At 38.7% G+C, this 27,968-nt stretch overlaps 1 long non-coding RNA gene across 8 annotated transcripts; it reads right to left on the bottom strand.

Annotated features, from left to right (window-relative positions):
• Positions 1-457: 457 nt before the first annotated feature.
• LOC309710994 lies at positions 458-10,882 on the bottom strand. 8 transcript variants are annotated; one of them, XR_014277849.1, is made up of 10 exons: positions 9,101-9,997; positions 8,402-8,563; positions 8,041-8,149; positions 7,816-7,935; positions 7,512-7,673; positions 3,573-3,686; positions 3,080-3,179; positions 2,698-2,855; positions 2,213-2,270; positions 458-1,259 (listed from the first exon to the last, which is right to left on the bottom strand). It is a non-coding gene; the product is annotated as an uncharacterized lncRNA (long non-coding RNA). The 8 variants fall into 8 exon arrangements; XR_014277847.1 differs by lacking the exon at positions 3,080-3,179 and adding an exon at positions 10,775-10,882 and having other exon boundaries at positions 463-1,259; positions 9,101-10,569; XR_014277848.1 differs by lacking the exon at positions 3,080-3,179 and adding an exon at positions 10,489-10,878 and having other exon boundaries at positions 463-1,259; positions 9,101-9,261.
• Between the last annotated feature and the right edge of the window lie 17,086 nt (positions 10,883-27,968).

Genomic DNA, 27,968 nt, shown 5'->3' with positions numbered 1-27,968 from the left:
GATAAAGCCATAAACATGTTTGTCTGAGTCTTCTATCAAAAGTTACAGCGATTTATATGAAGTTGTTCAAAAACGCTTTATTTTGTCAAGACAGTGGGTTTTAGAGTCTTCATCATTAAATCTCTGGTTGCTTCATTTTTCTATCCTATATCAGATATTTTAAAGGTTATCTTAGGTAAAGTTCCATTGTCATGGTGAGGCAAAGTGCTTTATGTGTGTGTGTGCCCGTGTCATGAACGGCTATAAAAGGCCTATAATTAAAGAACAAAGCGGGGTTTGAGTTCGAGTTGCGGCAGACTGTCACTACTTGTAAATGGAACGCAGCCTTCCTACGGCGGACAGCTAATAACAGGAATCGGACGCGGTCCAGCCAAGTCCACAGCAACCACCATAGCAACCGCCTAGCATGACCTTAAAAACATATTCTGTCGTATCAAAATCGTGAAATGATTTGCAAAGTGTGAAAGTGTTACAGCTGCAGAGAGCTATGGCGGTATCTATGGAAGCTGTTTACATAGCTAATAATATACGATGTAACCATGGAGACAGTCAGTCACTTGAGCTAGCGGTGCATGTTTACTACAGTGAATAAGGTGATTGAGTGCACAGCGTCCACACTCTGCAGGGGGTAAAGACATTACTTCAATATTGTTTTATATTGATATATATTAGCCTTCTGTTGACCATCACCTCAGGTTCACCATTACAGTTTCAGATTACAGATGCACACTGTCTAAACACATTCAAAAACTCATGTCTCAGAAATAAGCACAGCTGTTCATGTTTGTCATTAGAGTTTTATTTGTAAGAAAATTATGAACTTCATATTGTGCATTAAATAAAAGAACATTTCACAACTCTGAGTCAACAGAAACAGGTAACAGAAATGTCTCTAATGTGTACAGTGTAGTGTAAGCATTAAAAGATCATAAAGGAAAAACTAACATTTATGTGAAACTAATTGTAATAAAAAATGAGCAGGTGCTTTATAGATTTAAAAGAAAGAATCTGAAAACAACACTTTTTTGGTCTAAGTGATCAAAGTAGAAAACAGAACTGATGTTCAAGAACAAACCGTAGCTGCACTAATATTACACATCTCGATCGTTGTACTGAACAGACATGTTGCTTTTAAAACCACATGCAGTGTGTGACCATGACTGTTCACTGAGACCATGAACGCCACTTCGCTGAAGCATTCTTCTTCTTCTTCTTGCCATTAAATTGGAAGCAGAAGCAGCACGAGCTGATTTGATCTACTGAAAGGAAAAAGCAGAACATCTGAGTTGAAACCAGTCAGCTGAAATCATTAAGACAGGAACAAATTCAATGCAGTGTCTCAAGTGGCTTAGCCTGTTACAACTGTTGATACAAGCTAAATACGGTTAACACACAGTGTCAGGGAGCTCCAGTGTGGGAACTAGTGGCTTTAGGTTTGTAGTCATTTAACTTTCATCCATTCATTCATTTAATTCAGGAGGAAGAAATGCCAGGTTGGTGCAGGCTGGTTACATGCATTTGGTCCCATGCTGTCTTTAATTAAATGACTTGGTTCATTTTATGGCTGGGCTGTATGTGGGGTTATATCATGTTATTTGGGCAGGAGTACCTGTCCCCTGTTAGACTTAGAAAGTTTCTCCATAAGTAGAGTTTCTAACTCTTCTAGCACATCTGTGGCTGACAGCTTTTTGGTGGCTCTTTTTACCCCACACTGGTTGTGAGTGTGTAAATAGCCCCACTAGTTATTTTGGGTTGCAGTTAACTAGGGAGGAAGGGGTGGGTATGCCATGATTAGGTGAATAACAATTATATGTGATACATAAATTTCACAATGCATGCATATATCTCTATCAATTAAACCTGGCCTGAGGGCTGCCATTTTTTACATTCAGTTATTTCTCTTAGAAATGTTGGAACTAAATAATGAATGTGTTACAGTTAAAGTGAAACACTGGTCAGTGTAAATGGCTCATTGGGACACAGAAACCTTTAAATTAAACCTGATATCTAGTGTCAAACAATATCAAAGCTGTAAAAGATGTTTACATTCAGAATTTATAAAACTATGATTGTAAATAAATTCAAACAAGTGAGCTTTTCTCTTTGTGCTGAATATCAACACTGTGGTTTCTTAGACTGTAAGCTGTACTTTAGTGCAACCAGTTGCAGAAGCTGCCACTCCAAATGTCTTTTGATAACAAGAAAAAAATACCTTTTCAGTACACGGCCTGAAGTTCTTCTCCGAAATCTTCTGCAATCGGCTTTGTCTGCTGGTTTGAAGACAATAAACCATAAAAAAGATGATTTAGTCACTTTGTCTGTGTCATGCAGCTCGAATGTGTCGTGTAACGATGTTGAATAGCCGTCGTTATCCCTCTGCTGCGTCAGTAGGATTGTACTGTACAGCATCTCATTGATATGTGAGGAATGCTAATGTAACACGATAACAGACTTACATCATTAAAATATAAAGTGCAGGAGATATTTAGATATTTTTTATATTTATATTACATTTTATAGCTGACGGATATTACTAAATAGATAGAATTTACTAAATAGCTGGATGAACATGAAAAATATGTCTATAATAACAAATGACCATGAGAGCCAGTAGAATTAATTCAGCTGGACACTCAAAAGACGTCCTTAAATGCTCTTTAAGTGGCAGAACAGATGAACAAACAGTTAATCGCTTACTTGAGATGAAATCTGCTCAGCTACTTTGAAAACAGCTTCTAACTGGTTCCTCCTTTAACAGGATGACTGCTCAGGGGTAAGGCCATCATGCAATCCAGCAACCTTTATGGTTCTGCTTTGATTCACCAGGAACTATTAGGGAAACCTTCCAGCGCCTCCTGTGAAAGACACAGGCATAAACACACAAACATTTATTAACATGTTCCACAGTGTTCCAGTTTGATTTTCTTATCCTGTGGACAACAACGTACATGGATGCAGGTTTATTGTTAACTTTTGTAAGGTTTATTTAATGAACATATCCAGCTGCAGCTCCACTGTGATCCTGAACTGGATAAGCACTTAAGAAAATGTGTCAATAAATGGACAAACATCAACTTACTATATTTATCCAAACAGACGGGACCAATAATGCTTCGCTGAGTTAGAGACTTTAACAGACTCTTCTATGTAAGAATGTCTCGTGCTGATATACCTGCAAACTTGACAACAAAGGTTTTTCAGACTACATGTAGCTGTCCTCTATGTCAGCTAACACATTTACATTTATGTCACACTTATTTCTGCTTTCCCATTTTATAATTATTACTTACATTTTGATTAGATACCTTGAGTTTGTAAATGATCAGATTACATAATTGGAATACAATTCAGGGTTGCGGGAGGATGAAGCCTATCCCAGCTGATACAGGACAAAGACAGGCTGCCAGTTTATTGCAGGGCTAATACAACATGTGTAACAGAAAATCCACTTAAATGTTTGATATTTCTTATAGTAATCATAATTATGACTATTATTTAAAGGTTTCTTCATAAATACATTTTGATTTTTTATAACCCCTAAAATATAAACCTGAGCTGTTTCAGATTCTGACCTCTGACCTCAGTGACCTGGCTGTGTCCTCACTGCAGCTCCCTCTTGGAAGTACGTCTGCTTCTTGTCTTCCCCCAGTGTTGACCGCCTGATATCAAGATATCACGTACTGTAACTGAGGAACAAAAAAGGACAAACACTTGCCTTCATTTAAAAGTACATTCATACAGAGATAATCTATGGAAACACACTAGTTCACAGTTTGGGAGGAACCAGTTCCTGTGAAACATTTCTGTATATGAACATCATGTGGAGAATGAATGAAATGAGTTCTTCAGGTGACTCAGCAGTCCCACACTGACAAATGAAATCTAGTTAAACTATTAAGCATATTTGCTCTTCTGAAATCTGTGTTAAACAACAACAAACATAAATTAGTAACAAAAACTACAGCTGAGTATAGGCTTTACAAACCACCAGCAGCCATAATGCTAAATTTTAATCTTCAAATGTTTCTGAGCTGTCTTCAACCTGCTTTTAGCACATTAAAGTCTCAATAAATAAAGTCAATGCAGACTCAATCCTAAATGTTCAGCACACAGAGACACAGAGGTACTGTTTAAAGTTTAGTGTTAACTTGAGTCACTGATCATTCACAGTATTACAGAGTCTGGCAGTCTTTGCATGATGTCCACGTCACTGTAAGTTTCTAGCTGACTCTCAGGTGTGCCAGCAGGAAAGAGTAATAATAACCTGCATCCTGAGGTTTGTCATGCAGGATTAAAGGAGCCAAGCTTTGTTCACACAGCTAGGATTGTATTTTACACTGACCCTGGGTCAGTATCAACTTCAAGAAGACAGCTGTAACTGTTGATAGAAGAATCACACACATATTTATGGCTTTGCCTTATAGAATTCAGCATCTCAGTGCTCAGGAAATAGGTTTTGCAGCTGTTTGAGCTAAGATTTTCAAGTTATTCACAAATTAAAACCTATACTTTGTGTCGGGCAAGAACTAAATTCAAATGCATGTAACAGTGAGAAACGCGTTTCTCATCAACTTCATAGAGCTTGCTGTAACTTTTGATAGAAGACTCAGACAAACATATTCATGGCTTTATCTTATAGACTTCAATATCCCCCCAATGTGTGTGTGAGTCTTCTCTCAAAATTTACAGCTGTCTTTATGAAGTTTATGGAAAAACGCTTTATTTCACCACGTTAGTGCGTTTCTCGCTATTACATGCATTTGAATGGAGTTCTCGCCCGACACAAAGTATAGGTTTTCAATTTGTGAATAACTTGAAAATCTTAGCTCAAATGCTGAATTCTATAAGGCAAAGCCATAAATATGTGTGTGTGTGAGTCCTCTATCAAAAGTTACAGCTGTCTTCATGAAGTTGATACTGACCCAGGGTCAGTGTAAAATACAAGTTATTCACATAATGAAAACTTATACTTTGTTTCGTGCAAGAACTCCATTCAAATGCATGTAATAGTCAGAAACGCACTGTCTCGGCGAAATGAAGCCTTTTTGTACAACTTCATGAAGTTAGCTGTAACTTTTGATAAAAGGCTCAAAGCAGAGGGATAACGACGGCTATTCAACATCGTTACACGACACATTCGAGCTGCATGACGCAGACAAAGTGACTAAATCATCTTTTTTGTGGTTTATTGTCTTCAAACCAGCAGACAAAGCCGATTGCAGAAGATTTCGGAGAAGAACTTCAGGCCGTGTACTGAAAAGGTATTTTTTTCTTGTTATCAAAAGACATTTGGAGTGGCAGCTTCTGCAACTGGTTGCACTAAAGTACAGCTTACAGTCTAAGAAACCACAGTGTTGATATTCAGCACAAAGAGAAAAGCTCACTTGTTTGAATTTATTTACAATCATAGTTTTATAAATTCTGAATATAAACATCTTTTACAGCTTTGATATTGTTTGACACTAGATATCAGGTTTAATTTAAAGGTTTCTGTGTCCCAATGAGCCATTTACACTGACCAGTGTTTCACTTTAACTGTAACACATTCATTATTTAGTTCCAACATTTCTAAGAGAAATAACTGAATGTAAAAAATGGCAGCCCTCAGGCCAGGTTTAATTGATAGAGATATATGCATGCATTGTGAAATTTATGTATCACATATAATTGTTATTCACCTAATCATGGCATACCCACCCCTTCCTCCCTAGTTAACTGCAACCCAAAATAACTAGTGGGGCTATTTACACACTCACAACCAGTGTGGGGTAAAAAGAGCCACCAAAAAGCTGTCAGCCACAGATGTGCTAGAAGAGTTAGAAACTCTACTTATGGAGAAACTTTCTAAGTCTAACAGGGGACAGGTACTCCTGCCCAAATAACATGATATAACCCCACATACAGCCCAGCCATAAAATGAACCAAGTCATTTAATTAAAGACAGCATGGGACCAAATGCATGTAACCAGCCTGCACCAACCTGGCATTTCTTCCTCCTGAATTAAATGAATGAATGGATGAAAGTTAAATGACTACAAACCTAAAGCCACTAGTTCCCACACTGGAGCTCCCTGACACTGTGTGTTAACCGTATTTAGCTTGTATCAACAGTTGTAACAGGCTAAGCCACTTGAGACACTGCATTGAATTTGTTCCTGTCTTAATGATTTCAGCTGACTGGTTTCAACTCAGATGTTCTGCTTTTTCCTTTCAGTAGATCAAATCAGCTCGTGCTGCTTCTGCTTCCAATTTAATGGCAAGAAGAAGAAGAAGAATGCTTCAGCGAAGTGGCGTTCATGGTCTCAGTGAACAGTCATGGTCACACACTGCATGTGGTTTTAAAAGCAACATGTCTGTTCAGTACAACGATCGAGATGTGTAATATTAGTGCAGCTACGGTTTGTTCTTGAACATCAGTTCTGTTTTCTACTTTGATCACTTAGACCAAAAAAGTGTTGTTTTCAGATTCTTTCTTTTAAATCTATAAAGCACCTGCTCATTTTTTATTACAATTAGTTTCACATAAATGTTAGTTTTTCCTTTATGATCTTTTAATGCTTACACTACACTGTACACATTAGAGACATTTCTGTTACCTGTTTCTGTTGACTCAGAGTTGTGAAATGTTCTTTTATTTAATGCACAATATGAAGTTCATAATTTTCTTACAAATAAAACTCTAATGACAAACATGAACAGCTGTGCTTATTTCTGAGACATGAGTTTTTGAATGTGTTTAGACAGTGTGCATCTGTAATCTGAAACTGTAATGGTGAACCTGAGGTGATGGTCAACAGAAGGCTAATATATATCAATATAAAACAATATTGAAGTAATGTCTTTACCCCCTGCAGAGTGTGGACGCTGTGCACTCAATCACCTTATTCACTGTAGTAAACATGCACCGCTAGCTCAAGTGACTGACTGTCTCCATGGTTACATCGTATATTATTAGCTATGTAAACAGCTTCCATAGATACCGCCATAGCTCTCTGCAGCTGTAACACTTTCACACTTTGCAAATCATTTCACGATTTTGATAGTTATGAAGACAGAATATGTTTTTAAGGTCATGCTAGGCGGTTGCTATGGTGGTTGCTGTGGACTTGGCTGGACCGCGTCCGATTCCTGTTATTAGCTGTCCGCCGTAGGAAGGCTGCGTTCCATTTACAAGTAGTGACAGTCTGCCGCAACTCGAACTCAAACCCCGCTTTGTTCTTTAATTATAGGCCTTTTATAGCCGTTCATGACACGGGCACACACACACATAAAGCACTTTGCCTCACCATGAGAATGGAACTTTACCTAAGCTAACCTTTAAAATATCTGATATAGGATAGAAAAATTGAAGCAACCAGAGATTTAATGATGAAGACTCTGGGTTCTGTAGTGACCTGAATGACTCTTTGCATACAATTTATTGAAGAGGACTTTAGAATGCACTTTACATTTAGACTGTTGCTGTTTAATTTTTTACATTGTTGCGGTGTTATGTCATGAATAAAGTTCACCTGCTGGGGGTTTGATGGATCAGATCATCATAATCAATGGGTCCTGAGGTTGGCGGGACTGTCTCTGGTGATGTCACCATGAAGGAACAGCATCTGGCACGTGTTGCTGAAACATCCCAGTACACTGGTGTAGTTTCCTCTCCAGCTGTTTGACATTTGACACTTCAACATTAAGGAGAAGAAGAAGAAACAGTGTTAGGTCAGGTGACCACATGGTTTCTAAAGTAACTGACAGGAAGTAACCAGGCCGTTAGAAATGGATGGCATGTGTTTAGAGTTACTGGAGTTGGGTAACTCTACTTACCAAAAGCAGAAGCACACAGATGAAGGATCAGATGCTGAATGTTGCAGGAACATGCTCGTGCGGTGGTCATTCAGTGCTGCTCCGGCAGGTTAGACAGTCCAAGACTGATATACTGCCCATCTGAGAGTTTGAAAACACACATGCAAAGATTTATTTTGTATTACAGTCAAAGTTGGATGTTCATTTTTGTCCTTTAAAAATGTTTGTGTATTTGAAAGCGCTAACATTTAAGGATGACTTGGATCGTCTCCTTTAAAGGGGAGACAAGTGTATCCACTGATCCACGTCACTTTACCTGGATGATGACTCCTCTCCCCCTCACTCAGAAACGCTCCTAATATAACCAAGCAAATAAATAATATTGAAGATTTACTTACATCATTACAAAAACAGGAAAAACATCTCCCTTTGATTCTATTTCTCCATTCCTGCTGAACATCAGGCAACAAATATCTCAATAAATCACAGTAAAATGTAAAGCACATGTTTTCTCTGCTTTGTCTAACCTCTGCAGAGCCTCTGTCAAGAAAAACATATCTGTAAGCATAAAACAAATATACATTTCATAACACGTCACTGGACAAACCTCGGTCAGTTGATTTCCTCTGTGCAGTGTAGACGAACATCAGTCAGCAAGTCAAGGTGGTGAGATGGACTGGTGTCCTTTGTGACTCTGCTGGTTCTTCTGAGGAAATACCACCGTCTCTCCACACCGTCACCATCTGTGAGCACAAACTGCTGCTCTGCTCTGCCAGCATGTAGGAAATCACATATCACACACACAGGGGTGAAGAAACATTAGAACTCAACTTTGGATACTTTAGATCTAAACAGATCAAAGTAGCTCTTAGCTTCAACAATCAGTGAACAGACAAACAATGATACCATACTGATTCTGTATGAATACAATATGGTATTTTCAATACAGGTGTCAAATTAATTTACTAAAACTAATACAGATATATGTATTTTTTTTTTTATAAATTCGTTTGCTAAATTATAAGAATATATATTTTTTCATTTAACAATTGCAACTGAAAGAAATTAAATATTGAACAAAAATATATTGTCACATTCTGAGCATGCTCAGCATGCTGACAGACTTGAAGTTGCTACAGATTTTAAGAAGTGATAATTATAGGGAAAAAACTTCTCTTTTTCATCCGTTTAATCAAACATTTGATGCCTTAGATGTCTCAGTCCTATAGCATTCTGCAACTACAACTAAGCTGAAGCTTGGATTTGGCTGCAGGTGCCCTGTACATCCTTCTCAACATGTGGGTACCATTTAATCACACTTCTTCCTGAGCTTTGCTTCGTCACAAGACCAAAGGTGGCATCCCGTGTCACGGTCATATCATCATCCAGAAGAAACATTTGAAGAAACATCATGGAGAAGAAACATTTACGCGCCTCCCGGTTTTGTTTTCTGATCCTGCAAAAAGACTGAGGACAACAAAGCCCAGAGAACACGAGATACACAACATCCAACATTCAGACTCAACAGCCTCCATAAATGAAGAGCACCAGGTTGGTTCAGTTATAGTAGATGTCATGGAATTTTTTAAATAAAGTCTGCAACACAGAAAGAGCTGTGATCATGCTATTTATTACTGTGCACAGGAGAGCAAACACACATCAAACATCACAGTTCAGTCATGTCAGCTCTGCCACTTCACGTGTCTCGCTATGAAACCTAACGGATCAATGGTTATGCTGTTTTGTGCCCTTGACGTTATCAGCACCTGTAAAGGGAGTTGTTTTCTCAAACTGCTGAAGTAAGTTCATCTAGTTTTAGAAACCTTCATTGAACAGTCTATAACAGTGTCACAACTAAGCATATGCATAAGCACTTAAATGCTTTAAATGAGAATAACATAAAATTTCTATTACAGGAGCTAGAGCCTGTCCCAGTAGTCATAGGTAGAGCACACCTGGACAGGTCACCAGTCTGTCAGAGGACTAACACAGATGCAGCCTGACTCAATCCTAAATGTTCAGCACACAGAGACACAGAGGTACCGTTTAAAGTTTAGTGTTAACTTGAGTCACTGATCATTTGCAGTATTACAGAGTCTGGCAGTCTTTGCATGATGTCCACGTCACTGTAAGTTTCTAGCTGACTCTCAGGTGTGACAGGTGTGCCAGCAGGGAAGAGTAATAATAGCCTGCATCCTGAGGTTTTTCATGCAGGATTAAAGGAGCCAGGCTTTGTTCACACAGCTAGGATTGTATTTTACACTGACCCAGCTAAACCCTGGGTCAGTATAAGTATCATACAGTTTAAACGAAGCACTGAAACTTGCACATATTTATTACAGATGCACTGAAGCTAATCGAGATATTTGCTGTCAGTCTGTGGCTGCGATTAAACACTTTACTGGAAACTTTATTAACTAGTAACTTCGTCAGTCATGACAGAAGCTAATATTTCTGTGCTAACATTGTTTAAACAGTAACAGCTTTACTCCAATATAAGCTAACGTTTACACCGTAACTTTAAGCTAGCACCATAAAGACGGTAAAACACGTAATAACATCTACAAATGCATCTTAAAGCTGTTATATTAGCACTCGGTGTATTACTAACCTAACCACATTAACATTATTGACACTCGCTGGTCTGACTTTTAATAGTCATTCTATAAATGCTGTCCGTTTAAACGGTCTTACCTGTACACACTCCTGTATCCACCGGATTGCAGCCAGAGTGGATTCTGGAGTCTTCCCACGCTCCTGTTAGTGATCCTCCATCTGGATGGATGATAACAACCTTCTGAACAATCTAGCAGGAGATGGTCCATATCTAGGGGATATGGACTGACAACAGCCGAAGCGGGTGAATAAAGTCACCCAGTCGCTAGCTGTGCGATTACCCAGCATACACCAGCACAATATTAGGCACAGCACCACCATAGACATTTTCAGTGGTTTTGAATGCAGGACATGGTTATCTTACCTTGTAAAATGCATGACAATAAAACAGCTAACCACCATAAAATGGTATTGTGTATGTATGTATGTGCATGTGTGTGTGTGTGTGTGTGTGTGTGTGAGAGAGAGAGAGAGAGAGAGAGGGGGGGGGGGGGGGGGGGAGAGAGATCAAAGGCGTGCGCTTATGTTTTTTCTTGATCAAGAGTGTGCCTCCTCTCTCTTATTGGATGTATGGTATAGCATGTTTATTCAGGTGCACCTTTGAAGTCTATGAGAATACTTTGCAGCCTGGTCTGAGTGGTCATTTCTGCACAGACACAATGAAGCGTGCACTCAGTTTAGAGGAGGCTGTTGCTGCAGTTTTGCACTCTCCACAAGCAGTGGAGATACTTCTGACAGCGAAGAAGAATTTTTGCCAGGCACCGAGGAGCTTTGCAGCTCATGTGCGGAGGAGGAGAAGGAGAAGGAGGAAGAAGAGCAGGAGGAAGAGACAAGACTGGAGGATGGCCAGTGGAGATCTAAAAATGGAGAAATCATGTGGCAACCCACACACGAAGAGGTCCTGCCATTTTTTCCTCCCCCCATTTTAACCCCAGGACCAACCCATTATGCAATTCGTATAGGATCAGCAGCCCTGTGAGCACTTTCCATCTTTTTTTTGCAGAGGACATTATGCAGCTAATCCTGCATTTCACCAACCTGCAGGGGCAACAGGTCAGTAAAAGACTGGAAGGACATAGATGAGGAGTTGCAGGCTTACATGGGGCTTGTGATGCTGGCTGGCCTGTACAGGTCTCAACATGAAACGACAACAAGCCTGTGAAATGGGGAGACAGGGCTCTTCTGTTTCATGCTACCATGTCAAAAAAAAAAATGATTTGAGCAAATTAATCGGGCAGTAAGATTCGATGATCGTCTCTCCCGTCCAGGTCGCTAGGGGGGGGGGGGGGGGGGGGGGGGGCAAGGCTGTGGTTTCCTACATCCCCAAGCAAAGAAAAAAGGTTGTCTTATTGAGCACCAGGCACCGTGAGCTACAAGTCCAGGACTCTGGGAAGAGAAAGCCCCACATCATCCTGGATTATAACAAATGCAAAGGGACTGTGGATCATTTGGACCAGGTAAGCACAATTATAAGTAATTTATTTGCCAAATTGTTTACCGTTTCTCATTGTTATAACTGATAAAGTCAGATAATGTGATTATAATAGTTTTGATATGAGATGATAGTTTTAGACTATGATAGTTTTGATAGTTACAGTAAGGAGGGGGGGGGGGGGGGGGGGGGGTCCAGTTTGACGCCCACAGGCAGAAAGAATCTCTTGCTTATGGCTGTATAAATCTGTTCATGTCACCTGATCATTTCTTTTTGTTTTGCAGGTTTGTGGCAACTACTCCTGCCATAGAAGGACACGTAGGTGGCCCATGTGTCTGTTCTACCACATGATCGAGGTAAGCTGCTATAATGCTTTCATTCAAGACAGCTGTAACTTTTGATAGAAGACGCATATAAACATATTTATGGCTTTATCTTATAAAGTTCGATATCCCCGTGTTGAGCAAACAGGTTTTGCAGCTGTTTGATCTAAGATTTTCAAGTTATTCACAAAATGAATACCTATACTTTGTTTCGTGCGACAACTCCATTCAAATGCATGTAATAGTCAGAAACGCACTGTCTTGGCGAAATAAAGCGTTTACAACTTCATGAAGACAGCTCTAACTTTTGATAGGAGACTCAGATATGCGTATTTATGGCTTTATCTGATCGAATTCAATATCCCCGTGTTGAGCAAACAGTTTTAAAGCTATGTGAGCTAAGATTTTTAAGTTATTCACAAAATAAAAAGCTATACTTTGTTTCGTGTGAGAACTCCATTTATGTTACGCCCCTAATCTAGGCGTGTAGGGACGCACATAAGGTTGGAGGAGAGAGATACAAATCCCCGCCCTGGTTCCCAAGCCAAACATCCAAACCAGTTGTGAGTAAAAAAAAGGTGATTTTATTTAAGGACAAGAAGCATAGCTCCAGGGTGAGCCCAGGCCAAAATAATAAACAAAACCAACTAAGACCCACCAGCAAAGACTAACTAAACCCTAGGAAAGAAAAAGAACAAACAAATGACAGAGCTATCCCTCGCTCCCTGACCAAGAAAACAGGAGAAAACGATTCCAAAAGAAAAGGCAGCTCACCCCTTCCGCTTCAGCCCACGAGTGCCTAAGCTCTCAGCTAATGCACTAGGAGCGGCTTTTACAATTCACCCTCACACAAATACACAAGATAAGCACAGGCTGGGAAAACCATGGTCAGGACCGCGACGGCTGTCAGGCTACTCGCTCGTTGCACACACTCTCTCCCTCTCTCCCCTCTGGAGCTGTCAGAGCGGCTTTTTGAACGTGGTCACCTGTTCCATGGTCCAATCAGCTGCTCACTACTCTTCATTAGGGGAGGGACCTGTAAAGTGTCTTAAACACAGTAAAGAGACACGTCTCGCATGTAATAGTCAGAAACGCACTATCTTGGCGAAATAAAGCCTTTTTGTACAACTTCATGAAGTTAGCTGTAACTTTTGATAGAAGATTCAGATTTACGTAGTTATGGCTTTATCTTATAATATTCAGTATCCCCGTGTTGAGCAAACAGGTTGGAGCTAAGATTTTCGAGTTATTCACATAATGAAAACCTATACTTTGTTTCGTGCGAGAACTGCATTCAAATGCATGTAATAGTCAGAAACGCACTGTCTCGGCGAAATAAAGCGTTTTTGTACAGCTTCATGAAGACAGCTGTAACTTTTGATAGAAGGCTCAGATTGATGTATTTATGGTTTTATCTTATAGAATTCAATATCCCCGTGCTGGGAAAACAGATTTTGCAGCTGTGTGAGCTAAGATTTCCAAGTTATACACATAATGAAAATCTATACTTTGTTTCGGTCGAGTTCCCCATTCAAATGCATGTAACAGTGAGAAACGCACTGTCTTGGCGAAAGAAAGCGTTTTTGTACAACTTCATATAAATAGCTGTAACTTTTGATAGAAGACTCGGATACACATGTTTATGGCTTTATCTTATAGAACTCAAGGTCCCCGTGCTGGGCAAACAAAACAGGTTTTGCAGCTGTTTGAGCTAAGATTTTCAAGTTATACACATAATGAAAACCTATACTTTGTTTCGGTGAGTTCCCCATTCAAATGCATGTAACAGTGAGAAACGCACTGTCTTGGCGAAAGAAAGCGTTTTTGTACAACTTCATATAAATAGCTGTAACTTTTGATAGAAGACTCGGATACACATATTTTTGGCTTTATCTTATAGAACTCAAGGTCCCCGTGCTGGGAAAAAAGAACAGGTTTTGCAGCCGTTTGAGCTAAGATTTTAAAATTATTCACATAATGAAAACCTATACTTTGTTTCGGGCGAGTTCCCCATTCAAATGCATGCAACAGTGAGAAACGCACTGTCTTGGCGAAATAAAGCGTTTTTGTACAACTTCATATAAATTAGCTGTAACTTTTGATAGAAGACTCGGATACACATGTTTATGGCTTTATCTTATAGAACTCAAGGTCCCCGTGCTGGGAAAACAAAACAGGTTTTGCAGCTGTTTGAGCTAAGATTTTCAAGTTATACACATAATGAAAACCTATACTTTGTTTCGGTGAGTTCCCCATTCAAATGCATGTAACAGTGAGAAACGCACTGTCTTGGCGAAAGAAAGCGTTTTTGTACAACTTCATATAAATAGCTGTAACTTTTGATAGAAGACTCAGACAAACATGTTTATGGCTTTATCTTATAGAACTCAAGGTCCCCGTGCTGGGAAAACAGGATTTGCAGCTGTTTGAGCTAAGATTTTAAAATTATTCACATAATGAAAACCTATACTTTGTTTCGGTCGAGTTCCCCATTCAAATGCATGTAACAGTGAGAAACGCACTGTCTTGGCGAAAGAAAGCGTTTTTGTACAACTTCATATAAATAGCTGTAACTTTTGATAGAAGACTCAGACAAACATGTTTATGGCTTTATCTTATAGAACTCAAGGTCCCCGTGCTGGGAAAACAGGATTTGCAGCTGTTGGAGCTAAGATTTTCAAGTTATACACATAATGAAAACCTATACTTTGTTTCGGTCGAGTTCCCCATTCAAATGCATGTAACAGTGAGAAACGCACTGTCTTGGCGAAAGAAAGCGTTTTTGTACAACTTCATATAAATAGCTGTAACTTTTGATAGAAGACTCAGACAAACATGTTTATGGCTTTATCTTATAGAACTCAAGGTCCCCGTGCTGGGAAAACAGGTTTTGCAGCTGTTTGAGCTAAGATTTCCAAGTTATACACATAATGAAAACCTATACTTTGTTTCGGTCGAGTTCCCCATTCAAATGCATGTAACAGTGAGAAACGCACTGTCTTGGCGAAAGAAAGCGTTTTTGTACAACTTCATATAAATAGCTGTAACTTTTGATAGAAGACTCAGACAAACATGTTTATGGCTTTATCTTATAGAACTCAAGGTCCCCGTGCTGGGAAAACAGGTTTTGCAGCTGTTTGAGCTAAGATTTTCAAGTTATACACATAATGAAAACCTATACTTTGTTTCGGTCGAGTTCCCCATTCAAATGCATGTAACAGTGAGAAACGCACTGTCTTGGCGAAAGAAAGCGTTTTTGTACAACTTCATATAAATAGCTGTAACTTTTGATAGAAGACTCAGACAAACATGTTTATGGCTTTATCTTATAGAACTCAAGGTCCCCGTGCTGGGAAAACAGGATTTGCAGCTGTTTGAGCTAAGATTTTAAAATTATTCACATAATGAAAACCTATACTTTGTTTCGGTCGAGTTCCCCATTCAAATGCATGTAACAGTGAGAAACGCACTGTCTTGGCGAAAGAAAGCGTTTTTGTACAACTTCATATAAATAGCTGTAACTTTTGATAGAAGACTCAGACAAACATGTTTATGGCTTTATCTTATAGAACTCAAGGTCCCCGTGCTGGGAAAACAGGATTTGCAGCTGTTGGAGCTAAGATTTTCAAGTTATACACATAATGAAAACCTATACTTTGTTTCGGTCGAGTTCCCCATTCAAATGCATGTAACAGTGAGAAACGCACTGTCTTGGCGAAAGAAAGCGTTTTTGTACAACTTCATATAAATAGCTGTAACTTTTGATAGAAGACTCAGACAAACATGTTTATGGCTTTATCTTATAGAACTCAAGGTCCCTGTGCTGGGAAAACAGGTTTTGCAGCTGTTTGAGCTAAGATTTCCAAGTTATACACATAATGAAAACCTATACTTTGTTTCGGTCGAGTTCCCCATTCAAATGCATGTAACAGTGAGAAACGCACTGTCTTGGCGAAAGAAAGCGTTTTTGTACAACTTCATATAAATAGCTGTAACTTTTGATAGAAGACTCAGACAAACATGTTTATGGCTTTATCTTATAGAACTCAAGGTCCCCGTGCTGGGAAAACAGGTTTTGCAGCTGTTTGAGCTAAGATTTTCAAGTTATACACATAATGAAAACCTATACTTTGTTTCGGTCGAGTTCCCCATTCAAATGCATGTAACAGTGAGAAACGCACTGTCTTGGCGAAAGAAAGCGTTTTTGTACAACTTCATATAAATAGCTGTAACTTTTGATAGAAGACTCAGACAAACATGTTTATGGCTTTATCTTATAGAACTCAAGGTCCCCGTGCTGGGAAAACAGGATTTGCAGCTGTTTGAGCTAAGATTTTAAAATTATTCACATAATGAAAACCTATACTTTGTTTCGGTCGAGTTCCCCATTCAAATGCATGTAACAGTGAGAAACGCACTGTCTTGGCGAAAGAAAGCGTTTTTGTACAACTTCATATAAATAGCTGTAACTTTTGATAGAAGACTCAGACAAACATGTTTATGGCTTTATCTTATAGAACTCAAGGTCCCCGTGCTGGGAAAACAGGATTTGCAGCTGTTGGAGCTAAGATTTTCAAGTTATACACATAATGAAAACCTATACTTTGTTTCGGTCGAGTTCCCCATTCAAATGCATGTAACAGTGAGAAACGCACTGTCTTGGCGAAAGAAAGCGTTTTTGTACAACTTCATATAAATAGCTGTAACTTTTGATAGAAGACTCAGACAAACATGTTTATGGCTTTATCTTATAGAACTCAAGGTCCCCGTGCTGGGAAAACAGGTTTTGCAGCTGTTTGAGCTAAGATTTCCAAGTTATACACATAATGAAAACCTATACTTTGTTTCGGTCGAGTTCCCCATTCAAATGCATGTAACAGTGAGAAACGCACTGTCTTGGCGAAAGAAAGCGTTTTTGTACAACTTCATATAAATAGCTGTAACTTTTGATAGAAGACTCAGACAAACATGTTTATGGCTTTATCTTATAGAACTCAAGGTCCCCGTGCTGGGAAAACAGGATTTGCAGCTGTTGGAGCTAAGATTTTCAAGTTATACACATAATGAAAACCTATACTTTGTTTCGGTCGAGTTCCCCATTCAAATGCATGTAACAGTGAGAAACGCACTGTCTTGGCGAAAGAAAGCGTTTTTGTACAACTTCATATAAATAGCTGTAACTTTTGATAGAAGACTCAGACAAACATGTTTATGGCTTTATCTTATAGAACTCAAGGTCCCCGGGCTGGGAAAACAGGTTTTGCAGCTGTTGGAGCTAAGATTTTCAAGTTATACACATAATGAAAACCTATACTTTGTTTCGGTCGAGTTCCCCATTCAAATGCATGTAACAGTGAGAAACGCACTGTCTTGGCGAAAGAAAGCGTTTTTGTACAACTTCATATAAATAGCTGTAACTTTTGATAGAAGACTCAGACAAACATGTTTATGGCTTTATCTTATAGAACTCAAGGTCCCCGTGCTGGGAAAACAGGATTTGCAGCCGTTTGAGCTAAGATTTTCAAGTTATACACATAATGAAAACCTATACTTTGTTTCGGTCGAGTTCCCCATTCAAATGCATGTAACAGTGAGAAACGCACTGTCTTGGCGAAAGAAAGCGTTTTTGTACAACTTCATATAAATAGCTGTAACTTTTGATAGAAGACTCAGACAAACATGTTTATGGCTTTATCTTATAGAACTCAAGGTCCCCGTGCTGGGAAAACAGGATTTGCAGCCGTTTGAGCTAAGATTTTCAAGTTATACACATAATGAAAACCTATACTTTGTTTCGGTCGAGTTCCCCATTCAAATGCATGTAACAGTGAGAAACGCACTGTCTTGGCGAAAGAAAGCGTTTTTGTACAACTTCATATAAATAGCTGTAACTTTTGATAGAAGACTCAGACAAACATGTTTATGGCTTTATCTTATAGAACTCAAGGTCCCCGTGCTGGGAAAACAGGATTTGCAGCTGTTGGAGCTAAGATTTTCAAGTTATACACATAATGAAAACCTATACTTTGTTTCGGTCGAGTTCCCCATTCAAATGCATGTAACAGTGAGAAACGCACTGTCTTGGCGAAAGAAAGCGTTTTTGTACAACTTCATATAAATAGCTGTAACTTTTGATAGAAGACTCAGACAAACATGTTTATGGCTTTATCTTATAGAACTCAAGGTCCCCGTGCTGGGAAAACAGAATTTGCAGCTGTTTGAGCTAAGATTTTAAAATTATTCACATAATGAAAACCTATACTTTGTTTCGGTCGAGTTCCCCATTCAAATGCATGTAACAGTGAGAAACGCACTGTCTTGGCGAAAGAAAGCGTTTTTGTACAACTTCATATAAATAGCTGTAACTTTTGATAGAAGACTCAGACAAACATGTTTATGGCTTTATCTTATAGAACTCAAGGTCCCCGTGCTGGGAAAACAGGATTTGCAGCTGTTGGAGCTAAGATTTTCAAGTTATACACATAATGAAAACCTATACTTTGTTTCGGTCGAGTTCCCCATTCAAATGCATGTAACAGTGAGAAACGCACTGTCTTGGCGAAAGAAAGCGTTTTTGTACAACTTCATATAAATAGCTGTAACTTTTGATAGAAGACTCAGACAAACATGTTTATGGCTTTATCTTATAGAACTCAAGGTCCCCGTGCTGGGAAAACAGGATTTGCAGCTGTTGGAGCTAAGATTTTCAAGTTATACACATAATGAAAACCTATACTTTGTTTCGGTCGAGTTCCCCATTCAAATGCATGTAACAGTGAGAAACGCACTGTCTTGGCGAAAGAAAGCGTTTTTGTACAACTTCATATAAATAGCTGTAACTTTTGATAGAAGACTCAGACAAACATGTTTATGGCTTTATCTTATAGAACTCAAGGTCCCCGTGCTGGGAAAACAGGATTTGCAGCTGTTGGAGCTAAGATTTTCAAGTTATACACATAATGAAAACCTATACTTTGTTTCGGTCGAGTTCCCCATTCAAATGCATGTAACAGTGAGAAACGCACTGTCTTGGCGAAAGAAAGCGTTTTTGTACAACTTCATATAAATAGCTGTAACTTTTGATAGAAGACTCAGACAAACATGTTTATGGCTTTATCTTATAGAACTCAAGGTCCCCGGGCTGGGAAAACAGGTTTTGCAGCTGTTGGAGCTAAGATTTTCAAGTTATACACATAATGAAAACCTATACTTTGTTTCGGTCGAGTTCCCCATTCAAATGCATGTAACAGTGAGAAACGCACTGTCTTGGCGAAAGAAAGCGTTTTTGTACAACTTCATATAAATAGCTGTAACTTTTGATAGAAGACTCAGACAAACATGTTTATGGCTTTATCTTATAGAACTCAAGGTCCCCGGGCTGGGAAAACAGGTTTTGCAGCTGTTGGAGCTAAGATTTTCAAGTTATACACATAATGAAAACCTATACTTTGTTTCGGTCGAGTTCCCCATTCAAATGCATGTAACAGTGAGAAACGCACTGTCTTGGCGAAAGAAAGCGTTTTTGTACAACTTCATATAAATAGCTGTAACTTTTGATAGAAGACTCAGACAAACATGTTTATGGCTTTATCTTATAGAACTCAAGGTCCCCGTGCTGGGAAAACAGGATTTGCAGCTGTTGGAGCTAAGATTTTCAAGTTATACACATAATGAAAACCTATACTTTGTTTCGGTCGAGTTCCCCATTCAAATGCATGTAACAGTGAGAAACGCACTGTCTTGGCGAAAGAAAGCGTTTTTGTACAACTTCATATAAATAGCTGTAACTTTTGATAGAAGACTCAGACAAACATGTTTATGGCTTTATCTTATAGAACTCAAGGTCCCCGTGCTGGGAAAACAGGATTTGCAGCTGTTGGAGCTAAGATTTTCAAGTTATACACATAATGAAAACCTATACTTTGTTTCGGTCGAGTTCCCCATTCAAATGCATGTAACAGTGAGAAACGCACTGTCTTGGCGAAAGAAAGCGTTTTTGTACAACTTCATATAAATAGCTGTAACTTTTGATAGAAGACTCAGACAAACATGTTTATGGCTTTATCTTATAGAACTCAAGGTCCCCGTGCTGGGAAAACAGGATTTGCAGCTGTTGGAGCTAAGATTTTCAAGTTATACACATAATGAAAACCTATACTTTGTTTCGGTCGAGTTCCCCATTCAAATGCATGTAACAGTGAGAAACGCACTGTCTTGGCGAAAGAAAGCGTTTTTGTACAACTTCATATAAATAGCTGTAACTTTTGATAGAAGACTCAGACAAACATGTTTATGGCTTTATCTTATAGAACTCAAGGTCCCCGTGCTGGGAAAACAGGATTTGCAGCTGTTGGAGCTAAGATTTTAAAATTATTCACATAATGAAAACCTATACTTTGTTTCGGTCGAGTTCCCCATTCAAATGCATGTAACAGTGAGAAACGCACTGTCTTGGCGAAAGAAAGCGTTTTTGTACAACTTCATATAAATAGCTGTAACTTTTGATAGAAGACTCAGACAAACATGTTTATGGCTTTATCTTATAGAACTCAAGGTCCCCGTGCTGGGAAAACAGGATTTGCAGCTGTTGGAGCTAAGATTTTAAAATTATTCACATAATGAAAACCTATACTTTGTTTCGGTCGAGTTCCCCATTCAAATGCATGTAACAGTGAGAAACGCACTGTCTTGGCGAAAGAAAGCGTTTTTGTACAACTTCATATAAATAGCTGTAACTTTTGATAGAAGACTCAGACAAACATGTTTATGGCTTTATCTTATAGAACTCAAGGTCCCCGTGCTGGGAAAACAGGATTTGCAGCTGTTGGAGCTAAGATTTTCAAGTTATACACATAATGAAAACCTATACTTTGTTTCGGTCGAGTTCCCCATTCAAATGCATGTAACAGTGAGAAACGCACTGTCTTGGCGAAAGAAAGCGTTTTTGTACAACTTCATATAAATAGCTGTAACTTTTGATAGAAGACTCAGACAAACATGTTTATGGCTTTATCTTATAGAACTCAAGGTCCCCGTGCTGGGAAAACAGGATTTGCAGCTGTTGGAGCTAAGATTTTCAAGTTATACACATAATGAAAACCTATACTTTGTTTCGGTCGAGTTCCCCATTCAAATGCATGTAACAGTGAGAAACGCACTGTCTTGGCGAAAGAAAGCGTTTTTGTACAACTTCATATAAATAGCTGTAACTTTTGATAGAAGACTCAGACAAACATGTTTATGGCTTTATCTTATAGAACTCAAGGTCCCCGTGCTGGGAAAACAGGATTTGCAGCTGTTGGAGCTAAGATTTTCAAGTTATACACATAATGAAAACCTATACTTTGTTTCGGTCGAGTTCCCCATTCAAATGCATGTAACAGTGAGAAACGCACTGTCTTGGCGAAAGAAAGCGTTTTTGTACAACTTCATATAAATAGCTGTAACTTTTGATAGAAGACTCAGACAAACATGTTTATGGCTTTATCTTATAGAACTCAAGGTCCCCGTGCTGGGAAAACAGGATTTGCAGCTGTTGGAGCTAAGATTTTAAAATTATTCACATAATGAAAACCTATACTTTGTTTCGGTCGAGTTCCCCATTCAAATGCATGTAACAGTGAGAAACGCACTGTCTTGGCGAAAGAAAGCGTTTTTGTACAACTTCATATAAATAGCTGTAACTTTTGATAGAAGACTCAGACAAACATGTTTATGGCTTTATCTTATAGAACTCAAGGTCCCCGTGCTGGGAAAACAGGATTTGCAGCTGTTGGAGCTAAGATTTTCAAGTTATACACATAATGAAAACCTATACTTTGTTTCGGTCGAGTTCCCCATTCAAATGCATGTAACAGTGAGAAACGCACTGTCTTGGCGAAAGAAAGCGTTTTTGTACAACTTCATATAAATAGCTGTAACTTTTGATAGAAGACTCAGACAAACATGTTTATGGCTTTATCTTATAGAACTCAAGGTCCCTGTGCTGGGAAAACAGGTTTTGCAGCTGTTGGAGCTAAGATTTTCAAGTTATACACATAATGAAAACCTATACTTTGTTTCGGTCGAGTTCCCCATTCAAATGCATGTAACAGTGAGAAACGCACTGTCTTGGCGAAAGAAAGCGTTTTTGTACAACTTCATATAAATAGCTGTAACTTTTGATAGAAGACTCAGACAAACATGTTTATGGCTTTATCTTATAGAACTCAAGGTCCCCGTGCTGGGAAAACAGGATTTGCAGCTGTTTGAGCTAAGATTTTAAAATTATTCACATAATGAAAACCTATACTTTGTTTCGGTCGAGTTCCCCATTCAAATGCATGTAACAGTGAGAAACGCACTGTCTTGGCGAAAGAAAGCGTTTTTGTACAACTTCATATAAATAGCTGTAACTTTTGATAGAAGACTCAGACAAACATGTTTATGGCTTTATCTTATAGAACTCAAGGTCCCCGTGCTGGGAAAACAGGATTTGCAGCTGTTGGAGCTAAGATTTTCAAGTTATACACATAATGAAAACCTATACTTTGTTTCGGTCGAGTTCCCCATTCAAATGCATGTAACAGTGAGAAACGCACTGTCTTGGCGAAAGAAAGCGTTTTTGTACAACTTCATATAAATAGCTGTAACTTTTGATAGAAGACTCAGACAAACATGTTTATGGCTTTATCTTATAGAACTCAAGGTCCCCGTGCTGGGAAAACAGGATTTGCAGCTGTTGGAGCTAAGATTTTCAAGTTATACACATAATGAAAACCTATACTTTGTTTCGGTCGAGTTCCCCATTCAAATGCATGTAACAGTGAGAAACGCACTGTCTTGGCGAAAGAAAGCGTTTTTGTACAACTTCATATAAATAGCTGTAACTTTTGATAGAAGACTCAGACAAACATGTTTATGGCTTTATCTTATAGAACTCAAGGTCCCCGTGCTGGGAAAACAGGATTTGCAGCTGTTGGAGCTAAGATTTTCAAGTTATACACATAATGAAAACCTATACTTTGTTTCGGTCGAGTTCCCCATTCAAATGCATGTAACAGTGAGAAACGCACTGTCTTGGCGAAAGAAAGCGTTTTTGTACAACTTCATATAAATAGCTGTAACTTTTGATAGAAGACTCAGACAAACATGTTTATGGCTTTATCTTATAGAACTCAAGGTCCCCGGGCTGGGAAAACAGGTTTTGCAGCTGTTGGAGCTAAGATTTTCAAGTTATACACATAATGAAAACCTATACTTTGTTTCGGTCGAGTTCCCCATTCAAATGCATGTAACAGTGAGAAACGCACTGTCTTGGCGAAAGAAAGCGTTTTTGTACAACTTCATATAAATAGCTGTAACTTTTGATAGAAGACTCAGACAAACATGTTTATGGCTTTATCTTATAGAACTCAAGGTCCCCGGGCTGGGAAAACAGGTTTTGCAGCTGTTGGAGCTAAGATTTTCAAGTTATACACATAATGAAAACCTATACTTTGTTTCGGTCGAGTTCCCCATTCAAATGCATGTAACAGTGAGAAACGCACTGTCTTGGCGAAAGAAAGCGTTTTTGTACAACTTCATATAAATAGCTGTAACTTTTGATAGAAGACTCAGACAAACATGTTTATGGCTTTATCTTATAGAACTCAAGGTCCCCGTGCTGGGAAAACAGGATTTGCAGCTGTTGGAGCTAAGATTTTCAAGTTATACACATAATGAAAACCTATACTTTGTTTCGGTCGAGTTCCCCATTCAAATGCATGTAACAGTGAGAAACGCACTGTCTTGGCGAAAGAAAGCGTTTTTGTACAACTTCATATAAATAGCTGTAACTTTTGATAGAAGACTCAGACAAACATGTTTATGGCTTTATCTTATAGAACTCAAGGTCCCCGTGCTGGGAAAACAGGTTTTGCAGCTGTTGGAGCTAAGATTTTCAAGTTATACACATAATGAAAACCTATACTTTGTTTCGGTCGAGTTCCCCATTCAAATGCATGTAACAGTGAGAAACGCACTGTCTTGGCGAAAGAAAGCATTTTTGTACAACTTCATATAAATAGCTGTAACTTTTGATAGAAGACTCAGACAAACATGTTTATGGCTTTATCTTATAGAACTCAAGGTCCCCGTGCTGGGAAAACAGGATTTGCAGCTGTTGGAGCTAAGATTTTCAAGTTATACACATAATGAAAACCTATACTTTGTTTCGGTCGAGTTCCCCATTCAAATGCATGTAACAGTGAGAAACGCACTGTCTTGGCGAAAGAAAGCGTTTTTGTACAACTTCATATAAATAGCTGTAACTTTTGATAGAAGACTCAGACAAACATGTTTATGGCTTTATCTTATAGAACTCAAGGTCCCCGTGCTGGGAAAACAGGTTTTGCAGCTGTTGGAGCTAAGATTTTCAAGTTATACACATAATGAAAACCTATACTTTGTTTCGGTCGAGTTCCCCATTCAAATGCATGTAACAGTGAGAAACGCACTGTCTTGGCGAAAGAAAGCGTTTTTGTACAACTTCATATAAATAGCTGTAACTTTTGATAGAAGACTCAGACAAACATGTTTATGGCTTTATCTTATAGAACTCAAGGTCCCCGGGCTGGGAAAACAGGTTTTGCAGCTGTTGGAGCTAAGATTTTCAAGTTATACACATAATGAAAACCTATACTTTGTTTCGGTCGAGTTCCCCATTCAAATGCATGTAACAGTGAGAAACGCACTGTCTTGGCGAAAGAAAGCGTTTTTGTACAACTTCATATAAATAGCTGTAACTTTTGATAGAAGACTCAGACAAACATGTTTATGGCTTTATCTTATAGAACTCAAGGTCCCCGGGCTGGGAAAACAGGTTTTGCAGCTGTTGGAGCTAAGATTTTCAAGTTATACACATAATGAAAACCTATACTTTGTTTCGGTCGAGTTCCCCATTCAAATGCATGTAACAGTGAGAAACGCACTGTCTTGGCGAAAGAAAGCGTTTTTGTACAACTTCATATAAATAGCTGTAACTTTTGATAGAAGACTCAGACAAACATGTTTATGGCTTTATCTTATAGAACTCAAGGTCTCCGTGCTGGGAAAACAGGATTTGCAGCTGTTGGAGCTAAGATTTTCAAGTTATACACATAATGAAAACCTATACTTTGTTTCGGTCGAGTTCCCCATTCAAATGCATGTAACAGTGAGAAACGCACTGTCTTGGCGAAAGAAAGCGTTTTTGTACAACTTCATATAAATAGCTGTAACTTTTGATAGAAGACTCAGACAAACATGTTTATGGCTTTATCTTATAGAACTCAAGGTCCCCGTGCTGGGAAAACAGGATTTGCAGCTGTTGGAGCTAAGATTTTCAAGTTATACACATAATGAAAACCTATACTTTGTTTCGGTCGAGTTCCCCATTCAAATGCATGTAACAGTGAGAAACGCACTGTCTTGGCGAAAGAAAGCGTTTTTGTACAACTTCATATAAATAGCTGTAACTTTTGATAGAAGACTCAGACAAACATGTTTATGGCTTTATCTTATAGAACTCAAGGTCCCCGGGCTGGGAAAACAGGTTTTGCAGCTGTTGGAGCTAAGATTTTCAAGTTATACACATAATGAAAACCTATACTTTGTTTCGGTCGAGTTCCCCATTCAAATGCATGTAACAGTGAGAAACGCACTGTCTTGGCGAAAGAAAGCGTTTTTGTACAACTTCATATAAATAGCTGTAACTTTTGATAGAAGACTCAGACAAACATGTTTATGGCTTTATCTTATAGAACTCAAGGTCCCCGGGCTGGGAAAACAGGTTTTGCAGCTGTTGGAGCTAAGATTTTCAAGTTATACACATAATGAAAACCTATACTTTGTTTCGGTCGAGTTCCCCATTCAAATGCATGTAACAGTGAGAAACGCACTGTCTTGGCGAAAGAAAGCGTTTTTGTACAACTTCATATAAATAGCTGTAACTTTTGATAGAAGACTCAGACAAACATGTTTATGGCTTTATCTTATAGAACTCAAGGTCCCCGTGCTGGGAAAACAGGATTTGCAGCTGTTGGAGCTAAGATTTTCAAGTTATACACATAATGAAAACCTATACTTTGTTTCGGTCGAGTTCCCCATTCAAATGCATGTAACAGTGAGAAACGCACTGTCTTGGCGAAAGAAAGCGTTTTTGTACAACTTCATATAAATAGCTGTAACTTTTGATAGAAGACTCAGACAAACATGTTTATGGCTTTATCTTATAGAACTCAAGGTCCCCGTGCTGGGAAAACAGGATTTGCAGCTGTTGGAGCTAAGATTTTCAAGTTATACACATAATGAAAACCTATACTTTGTTTCGGTCGAGTTCCCCATTCAAATGCATGTAACAGTGAGAAACGCACTGTCTTGGCGAAAGAAAGCGTTTTTGTACAACTTCATATAAATAGCTGTAACTTTTGATAGAAGACTCAGACAAACATGTTTATGGCTTTATCTTATAGAACTCAAGGTCCCCGGGCTGGGAAAACAGGTTTTGCAGCTGTTGGAGCTAAGATTTTCAAGTTATACACATAATGAAAACCTATACTTTGTTTCGGTCGAGTTCCCCATTCAAATGCATGTAACAGTGAGAAACGCACTGTCTTGGCGAAAGAAAGCGTTTTTGTACAACTTCATATAAATAGCTGTAACTTTTGATAGAAGACTCAGACAAACATGTTTATGGCTTTATCTTATAGAACTCAAGGTCCCCGGGCTGGGAAAACAGGTTTTGCAGCTGTTGGAGCTAAGATTTTCAAGTTATACACATAATGAAAACCTATACTTTGTTTCGGTCGAGTTCCCCATTCAAATGCATGTAACAGTGAGAAACGCACTGTCTTGGCGAAAGAAAGCGTTTTTGTACAACTTCATATAAATAGCTGTAACTTTTGATAGAAGACTCAGACAAACATGTTTATGGCTTTATCTTATAGAACTCAAGGTCCCCGTGCTGGGAAAACAGGATTTGCAGCTGTTGGAGCTAAGATTTTCAAGTTATACACATAATGAAAACCTATACTTTGTTTCGGTCGAGTTCCCCATTCAAATGCATGTAACAGTGAGAAACGCACTGTCTTGGCGAAAGAAAGCGTTTTTGTACAACTTCATATAAATAGCTGTAACTTTTGATAGAAGACTCAGACAAACATGTTTATGGCTTTATCTTATAGAACTCAAGGTCCCCGTGCTGGGAAAACAGGATTTGCAGCTGTTGGAGCTAAGATTTTCAAGTTATACACATAATGAAAACCTATACTTTGTTTCGGTCGAGTTCCCCATTCAAATGCATGTAACAGTGAGAAACGCACTGTCTTGGCGAAAGAAAGCGTTTTTGTACAACTTCATATAAATAGCTGTAACTTTTGATAGAAGACTCAGACAAACATGTTTATGGCTTTATCTTATAGAACTCAAGGTCCCCGTGCTGGGAAAACAGGTTTTGCAGCTGTTGGAGCTAAGATTTTCAAGTTATACACATAATGAAAACCTATAATTTGTTTCGGTCGAGTTCCCCATTCAAATGCATGTAACAGTGAGAAACGCACTGTCTTGGCGAAAGAAAGCGTTTTTGTACAACTTCATATAAATAGCTGTAACTTTTGATAGAAGACTCAGACAAACATGTTTATGGCTTTATCTTATAGAACTCAAGGTCCCCGTGCTGGGAAAACAGGTTTTGCAGCTGTTTGAGCTAAGATTTCCAAGTTATACACATAATGAAAACCTATACTTTGTTTCGGTCGAGTTCCCCATTCAAATGCATGTAACAGTGAGAAACGCACTGTCTTGGC

This window comes from Aulonocara stuartgranti, assembly GCF_965226115.1.
Source record: "Aulonocara stuartgranti genome assembly, chromosome: 7".
Taxonomy (NCBI): domain Eukaryota; kingdom Metazoa; phylum Chordata; class Actinopteri; order Cichliformes; family Cichlidae; genus Aulonocara; species Aulonocara stuartgranti.
This window is presented reverse-complemented; position numbering and strand designations above follow the sequence as displayed.